Source organism: Vanellus vanellus, assembly GCF_965231255.1.
Source record: "Vanellus vanellus genome assembly, chromosome: 3".
In the NCBI taxonomy this organism is placed as follows: Eukaryota; Metazoa; Chordata; class Aves; order Charadriiformes; family Charadriidae; genus Vanellus; species Vanellus vanellus.
In genome coordinates, this window is record NC_138907.1 from 75,503,053 (window position 1) to 75,511,964 (window position 8,912).

Consider the following 8,912-nt stretch of genomic DNA (forward strand, 5'->3'; position numbering starts at 1 on the left):
TGTTTACCAGTATTGTTGTGGTTTTGCATTAGGGAAGGGACTCTGTGACTTTTGTGTGCTGGGTTTATGTCCTTTTGTAAAGTAGTAGATACGTAATTGCTCAGACTTCTCACATGAGAGAAATCTTGCCCTTTTGCCGGCTTTCTTGCTTGACAACTCACCAAATTTCCAGGGGGCCGGAAAGGGCAGGTCTGTATGTCAAGCCATAGGCACTAGGAGCGGGACTGACAAAGGTTATTACTCTCCTAACCAAAATAAAGGAGAAATTAACCACATAAGAAGGAGCTAATTCCAGTTCACCTCTCAGTGTTTAAAATTAAGGGAAAAGTCTGCATACATTTTGTGCTGCTGTAAAGCATGCATGGCCAAGCTGTGACTCCTGACCCACATGAATTTTACTCAGGGACAGTTCATGCATGGCTTTCAGGAAAGGATTATGTTATTTCTCCAAGACAGGGAACTGCGTTAGGCTGCAGGATGCAAGGGAGTCTGTAAAAGTTGTGGATGAGAAGTTTTGTACACTGAGTTAGCCAACTTGAATTGTCCAAATGAATCCTTACTAGAACCCTGCTGCTTGCATCTTGGAAGGATAAACAGCTTCTGTATCTCAGAATAAAAGTCACACAAGAAAACTTGGAGAAAATGAAAGTGATAGACAAAAGGCACCAGTTTCTTTGGAAAGAAAGAATACATAGAAGCAAGCACAGATGTAATTTGACAAGAAATAGGAATGAAAATCTGTGGCTGCAAGTATGAAAAAAAATGTATTGAACATAGGAAAAGAGTATAAAACAAATCAGTTACTATACGCGAAAGCACAACATAAGAAACAGAAACAAGCAAAATCACTTAATGCCAGTCAAAGTATTTAAGATTAATCAAAAAGGCTTTAACGAGTATATTTGAGAAAGGAAATAATAGACAAAATAACTTGATAAATAAACAGGACATATATTCCCTGATGAATGGAAAAGAAAGATTTGAAAAATAAATTTAAAACTAAAAATAAGAACTAAAACAACCTGAAGACACATATTGTAGCAGGCATTTTCTGATAGCTTTTTCTACAGGTATATACCTTCGCCATGTAGGTCACGCATCCCTATGTAATCCTGAGTATCTGTGCCAGGTTTGTGCTATCTGATGGGACTGGCTGAATTGCGCACCCTGTGTTTGCGTGAACCAGGGCAGAGGCCCACCAGCACAACTATTCTGCTTCCCCAGTTAAGAATACAGGAATCTTCAAAAGTCATGTTCCTTTTTATTGTAAATAAGAATGACCTACCTGAAGTGGATATGTTCAGTTTAATACCAGATATTTTTTTCTATTTTCCCTCTATAAGCCAAACTTTCAAGGGATCCACTTGCTCAGCTGAATGTCCCAGTTCAGCTGTGAGAGACGGGCTTCCTCCCCTGCGCCCACCAATCTCCCAAACCTTCCTGCCCTCAGCCCGGCTCCAGCAGAGGGACCAAAAAGCATCTTCCACCAGCTGGGTACTTAGGCTTGAATCTCCTCAGTTCGTGGAATCTGAAGTCTCAGTCTCTGCCTGCAGCTCTCACCATCAGGGTTTCATAGAAAAGGTAAGTGTGGCAGTGCTGAACACGGGTTTCTCTCTTTGGAACAGCACCCGCCTCCTGCTTCTCTGCTTTTAAAGTGCCTGCCAAATTGGGTTCATAATTAGGTCACTTTAAGCTGTTACAAAGGCAGGTAGTCCTAATTCTGAAGAACTAATGCAGTTGTAATAATAACAACAACAATAGTAATAATAACGAGAGTGTGAGGGATGGATTATCCAACAGAGCTGGCAGAGACAGCACTTGGCTCATCCCTCAGCAGAGATGTTAGTTTTCTATTCAAAGGCCAGAGTCATAACTAAGATGGAAATGCATAAGCAACAGAACACGCTATGGAGCAAGACTGCGTAACCCACAAACTAAAAAAATAAAAAACATTAAGACTTCAAACTATGATTTTATCTTCAAACTCCACGGCAGAAGTGCACCGTAATGCTCTAGCACAGAGAGAAACGTTTGACCCATTACCTGCCACAGAGCTTCAGACCATTCCTTGTCATGCAAACTTGAATGCTTTGAAAGTTAGAATTTCAGTTAGCAACATAAATCCTAAGAATAGTAGCTGCAGTATCCGCTTCAAGCCATCAAATCTACCTAGAGAAAAAGATGGATGTCTCCTTAAAAATCTGTCTGAAAATTATAAGAAGGCAAAGTAGGATTGCAGCTGCTGGTTTTGTCCAAGGCCATTTCTGCTGGAAAGCTCAAAAAACTGAACATAACTTCAGTGGTGCATCTTTTAAATATGATATTTTAAATACACAATTATTTAATAATTAATGACATTTTTAAACACAGAAAGTTCAACGGCTCCTTGATATTTCATATTTTACCAACAATGATGAGCAGAGAAGTCTTTCCCTAGCTATTTCCAGATAACATAAAAATTGGTGAGACAATAAATAATCAGGAAGTCAGCTACTGTTACCCAATGATTACATTTCATTGCCATTTTGACCAAAAATATATCATTGGTTTATTGAACCTGACAAAAAAGAAGATCAGGATCAGTTTCTATGCAGAATTGTTCCATCAGTGTCAAGACCATTTTCATTATGTCTCCTTCAGTATCACCACCCCTCCTTCCAATTTTGTTATCTGATAGCACACAAGTCCCTTTTGTGTCGTCTGCAGGATGAGTTATCAGGGTGCAAGGTGGTTTTCATAGCTGTCTGGGGGTTCCTATATTTCTGCTTTTCGCAAATGTCTTCAGCGTACAAGATACCTCCATTGTGCACAGCAGTTATGCTGACAAGGCTACGATTTCCAAACATCTGGCGGCTCACCTGGCTTAGGAACAACAGTTCCCTTGACATGCTGGATATCCAAAAACCCCAACCCAATGGGCAGGGCTCTTAAATCATGGCTGGCTCAAAATTGCTTGCACTGGCTTGGAATTTCTAGGCCAACCAAAAAAACAGTGTGCACGCTCTAGGAGAATAGCAAGTTCACCTGTTTTTTTGAAGAAGCCTCAGAATTTATCCCACGGTGCACACGAAAGAGGTTTGTTTGACAGCTCCATTGACTGAAAGAGGCTGTGAATAGCACCAAATAGCCAAGAGCAGCATGAATTTCTCTATAGTTACCAACAAGTGCAGGACAAAGCAGGACAAGAGGAGAGAGACAGATCTAGTCTTCATGCCCATTTCAGTCCTTTGCTTTTCAGCTGATTCATGTGACAAGGTCTCCTGTTCATACAGAGTAAGACTTGAGATTCTCAAACGCTTTATTTCAGTAAAATGAGCCCAGGAACAAGGGCATAAGCTGTCATAGCCCAGGTTTCTAAAGGCATTAGTAGCTGCTAAGTGATGAAAATCTGAGTGGTAGTTCTTAAAAAAAGATCACTGAATAAAAGTTCAATATAGACCCCTGAAGACTGACAATGGACCAGTTTAATGTCATAATTAAGACAAAATCCAATGGGTATTTCAGAGATTATAGAACAGTTAGTCTAACTTCTTTTTTAGTGAAGCATTAGGTATCATTTTTTAGAGATCAGATGGGAACACTTTAAAAAAGGGGAAATGTCTTGATTTAAGGGTAGGCAGCCTTCCTGAAGAGAAGCATAATCACGTTCCACTTCGAAAGGTAATAAGAGGCAGTTGACTCACATCAATCTCTAGTAGACCAAAAGGATACAGATAGCATAATTAAAATTTCAGAGAGTGCATAAAGAAGTTTCACAGTGGTTGTGAAGGGCTAAGGCATGTGAGAAAAATGGAAGAAATTTGTCTGGAGTTAATGTAGGATCAGCTTTTGGCAACAATGATACTTCTATGAATATCTCTATGGGTTTGCCTATTTAAAGCTAGAAAACAAACTGTTCCACAAGATTAATATTAGTGCCAGTTTCTAAATTGCAAACGAAAACATAGGAGGACTATTTTTATATGTGGCTTTGCCACTTTCAAGAATGTATTTTACAACTTAGAGCAAACATCAACAAAATTCTCAAAAGAAGCAGCAAGTCAGCAGCTGAAAAGCAAGATATTTATGAAAGCACATACAAATAGGGATTTGTGTTCCTAACCTTAGGCATTCAAGCTAGAAATTATTGGCTTTTAAGAAACATATATGATCTGATGAAAAGGAGGACTCCTCTTACTATTAAGGCTCTGCCTGAAAATGCAGGCGCTCTGGGTTGAATTTCTGGCTCTGCCTCACTCTCCCTGTATCACCCTTGGCAGGTCACTTCTGTCTCAGTTTCTTCTCAACAAAGTGGGAATCACATTTCTGTGCTGTGTAGAGGTTATACAGCTAAATTCATTAACATCTGAGCCTGACAATGCACAGCAATAGGGAGCAAATAAATTAGATATGTATCAGTGGCAACAAAAATCTGTGTTAGTGTGACAGAAAAACAATTTCACAAATCCATTATATGACTTTTTTTTTTTTTTTTCCCCTTGACATTTAGAGTTGCTGGACTTTTACCAAACTGCAAAACGTCTTCAAGCTTCAGTAGCTTGGCTTTAGCCTGATAAGGTAGCAGATGCCTCATGAGAGAAGGCACCTGCTCTGCACCCTTGAAGCATTAGGTAATTGTGTGCAAAACAACTTAGATATGAAATCTTTAGAAGTCAAACTGTTACCTCTGTCAACATCCTGATCTACTCATGGAGGCAGTGAGATTGTGATGAATGAACTTACAGTGAAGTACACCTCCTCAATTAAATTTGTGTGTGTGTCTACAAGTGTGGGTGCACCTGTTTCTGTGTGAATCTATAGACTCATAGATAAGTTTTTTTCCTCAAGAAACCAGTGTTTAAAGCAGTAACAGAAATCTCATGTTTGTGTAAATGGCTTGTAGCCAGATGGTGAAACATTATAAACTGAAAAGTTCATAAGGTCAAACAGACATATGGTCGAAAAGCCAAAATGTCACATTAGGTCAGAAAGTGTCACCACAGAAAGAAATACGCAGGAGTATTTCTATTACTTTGGAAAGGGATAGGAAAGAGATAATGATCCATCACTGATACCTTCTGCTTTCTGATCTTACAGGTCCCAAATTGCAACTGATCCTAGTCAATAGCATTGATTTAGCTAGTGGGTAAGACTGGGACAGCTCATACCTCAGAATGGAGATGATAACACTTTCATTTTTTAGCTGAGGGTTTACACTCCTGCTAACCTTGTAGTAGTCTCAACCCTTCTTCTCATACGCTTGTTTAACCAATGGCAACTTTTCAGTCACTTGCCTACCAAACTCATCTGCCTTCCCCGAGGTAGCGTGCCATAAACTACACCAGTGTCATGCTCCCCTCTGCAGGTGATTCTACTTTAAGAACCGAGGAACACATCCTTATACTCTCAGTCACGGTGGTCAGTGCTTTGGAAGAATCAGATTTGAAGAGTACCAGGGTCAAGAGAGACTCCATTGGTGCTTAAGCGTCTCTCTCCCACCAGGCTCCTTTGCTATGTATAATTGCAAATACAGTAGAGTTCCTTTCTATGGTTACTCTACCACCACATCAGTAGTAGGGGAAAGTAAAGAATGAGAATATAAAGTTTTCATATCTGCAACTAAGAACTTGAAAATTCTTTCAGATACCAAAGATGTTATGGCCCCTCCTAAGCAAAGATGACTTGGTCATTATTGTGCAAGTTAAAGCAGATAACTTGAACTAAAGCAACGAGCAAGGTGATATATGAAAAAAACATGAATGAAGGGAAATCTGGAGAACAGAATGTAATTATTAGCAAAAGAACATGCTGAATGTAAAGTATTGCTCTGATACAGCTATAACATTTTAGCAGTTGCAGTTGTGGGATCTATGCTTACATCTTCTTTCTTAATGAAGAGAATGAAGGAAAATGACTGGAAAACATCCTGTGGAGCAAACTGTGGGAAATATAAGAGTACAGGTAGAAATGCCTTGATAAAAGTCAAATGTTGACGAAAATCCACAGTAGAACTGGTCAAAACGTTTTTATTAAAAAAAATAAAAAAGGTTTTGTAACAAATAGGTTTGCAATAAAAAAAACCACAATAACAAAAATCCAAATCAGAAGTTTTCTAGCCTGAGCTATAATATATCTCTAGCTTGAGATATAATAAATTATAGAATTATACAACACGTGATTATATAGTATGTAATATATAATATAGCTTTGCAGATCCTGCTGCGAAGTGTGTCTGGGAAGAAATAACTAACATACACTATGAAGGAAGTTACACATATATTCTGAAAAATAAATGATTTTTTATTGAATTAATCCTGTCTGAGTATGCTGACATCACCTACCTGAACCACAACAACACATCCAGAAGCATCAGGAAAATCAAGCTAAATGTTTCCACTCTATTCTATGTACCATTATGTAACCAGCTGCTTCTGCTCGTCTTTGAAGCTAAATCTGAAGATTGATACCAGTCATAACACATGGAAAAACAGTTCAAATACTTTTAGAACTCTTTTGCAGTATGGCCAGTGCTTATTTTCATGAGGAAGGTACTAATCCACAGAAACAATGTATGTTTATACTGAAAGTAAAAGCAAACAAATATTTATGTTTTTCATATTTGCATATTTAAATCTTATTTGTACAGTATGCCTAATGAACCATACATTTCCAAGAAAATGAACAATTCAGATCTGTTTGCTGCCTTTTGTTTCCATTTGATTTATGTTCATTTGTAAGCGATGCTAGATTCCCAATTGCTAGGTTTATTGTTTATTGATTGTTACTATTATTGGGCTCTACATAAATACAGGAACTCATGGTCTGGAGATTTTTGCTAACTGCACAGTAAGAACTGTACACAGGGATCTTTTTCATCAAAGTCAGTGAAACGCTAAGGAGGTAGGGCCAGATCCCAGGTACGCCTAGTGCTCTGGGACTGAAGGTGCTCAAAGGTCTCGCAGGTGGGGTTATCGAGGTGTAGTTGCACAGAACAGCGGAAATGAAGCTGAAATCCATGTCCACGCTGCATATGTCCGTGCTGCATATGTACCATAGGATAAAAGCCTACAGATTTCTGAATGCGGGAGCCAGCCCCACTGGTGAGAGCACTTACTCAGCGTTAACATGCTGTTCTATCTTCCAGTCTGCACCACAGACAGCCAGGACCAGACCAGGTCTGGCTTTGCGTTGCAACAACTGTAATGCTGTCATCACAGAATTATTTCATGTTTTTACTTATAAAGAGTTGTCAGGAAACTTTCCAGTTCTGTTATAGTTGTGGAAAGAAATGTCCTAGGCCTGCAAAATGTATCCCCAGTATAACTGCTCTCAAGGGTATGGTTGTCAAGATCTTTCATTAAAACTTGGTATTTTTGATGGAGCTCATGTTACTTCTCCAATAACCTGCACAAAAGACATTCAGGATTTTGCGGTTGGAGAAGACTAACTTGCCGATTTTTACAGCCTAGTAGTCAAATTAAAAGTCTCGAAAAGGTTCATGGGTGAGGAACACAAGAAGGTTTAGGTTACTGATAATAAAGTCTTCAAGAGTTGGTTCACGTACCTACTTAAGACGATAGTTATAGAGCAAGCTAGACAAGCAATTTATCACTTCTGAGTTTTTCGTCAAGGAAATAACTGATGCCAGGAAATACTGATGCCAGGAAATACTGACAAATGTAGAAGAGCACCAGATTCATCAAGATACATACTTTACAGGCAACTTCCTATCCTTGTGTAAAGGGCAGATATCAGAAAAAGTCATATAGGAAAAGGCAAAAAACAATACAGACTAAGTACCGTTTAATTACAGTTTAAGGAAATAATAAACCATTATACCTTTATATCTTATTTTATTTTTATTCTATACATCTAAAGATTAAGACTGGGGAACTAGAATGCCTCATTTAAACAAGGGTATTGATACGATAATAGGTGTATCACTAATTTGTTAGAAGGAAAACAACCTGTTGAGCACTATGGCTACATCTCTGTCAGTAATTAATCAGGGTCAGGTCTTAGTCTGGAGCACTGCCTCTCCATGGTCAATATTGCTAGCACTCCTCATGGCAAGGCAGTGATTTGTGGTGACAAGCGCTCTCCAGACATCTTATTTATTAGTATATATGTAGGCTATAATACCAGGGTATGAATCATATAGAAAAGGTAGAATATCCATAAGTTAAGATGTATGGCACAGATACAAGTAAGGACACACTCAACCTTTTTTTCTCAGATCTAAGCCAAAAGGATTATCCCTTCACTGTAACTTTGCCACTTCACATTACCTAACAGACGTTAGAGAGTAGAGAGGTCTCGGCCTTCTTCCACACTCCAGACATGGCCGTCTGTTGGGCATGCCCAAAGGGAACACCCGAAGCCTCTTTGTAATTAAGAGTAGTTCAACATAAAACAGATGGCAGAGCTAATGGAAGGAGCTGCTTTGGAGATGGGAAAACAAGAATCCCTTGCTGGAGCCATCCTGTGCAGAAAAACTGGGATAAGTAGCAATAAGGCTACCTTAATTCAATACCAGGCACATCCACAGATCCGTGTGAGCCACTTTGTCCCAGTTCCTGACCCTCAGCACTTAACTAAGACACAAAGCCTAGAAACATACTCATATTCATTACTCAGTGCAAAATACCGAGCCCAGACAGCTACAGATCAGTCTGGGGCTATAGAGTCTACACAAAGCTGTCTTCAAGGTTTTAATTTCAATTAATCCTGTGCTGTCCCTCTACTTGTCAACACTGGCAATAGCCATCACTCTTGGAGTGTATGCTGTCCCTTAGCTGCATGGGTACAACTGGCAACACTGACTATCAACAAGACTCACCTCCTGAAAGGAGACAGCTGCATTCAAAACACTTGCAGGACCTTGGCAGCAACCATTGCCATCACTGCAGCAAGGAGCTGATGATGAGCTGCAC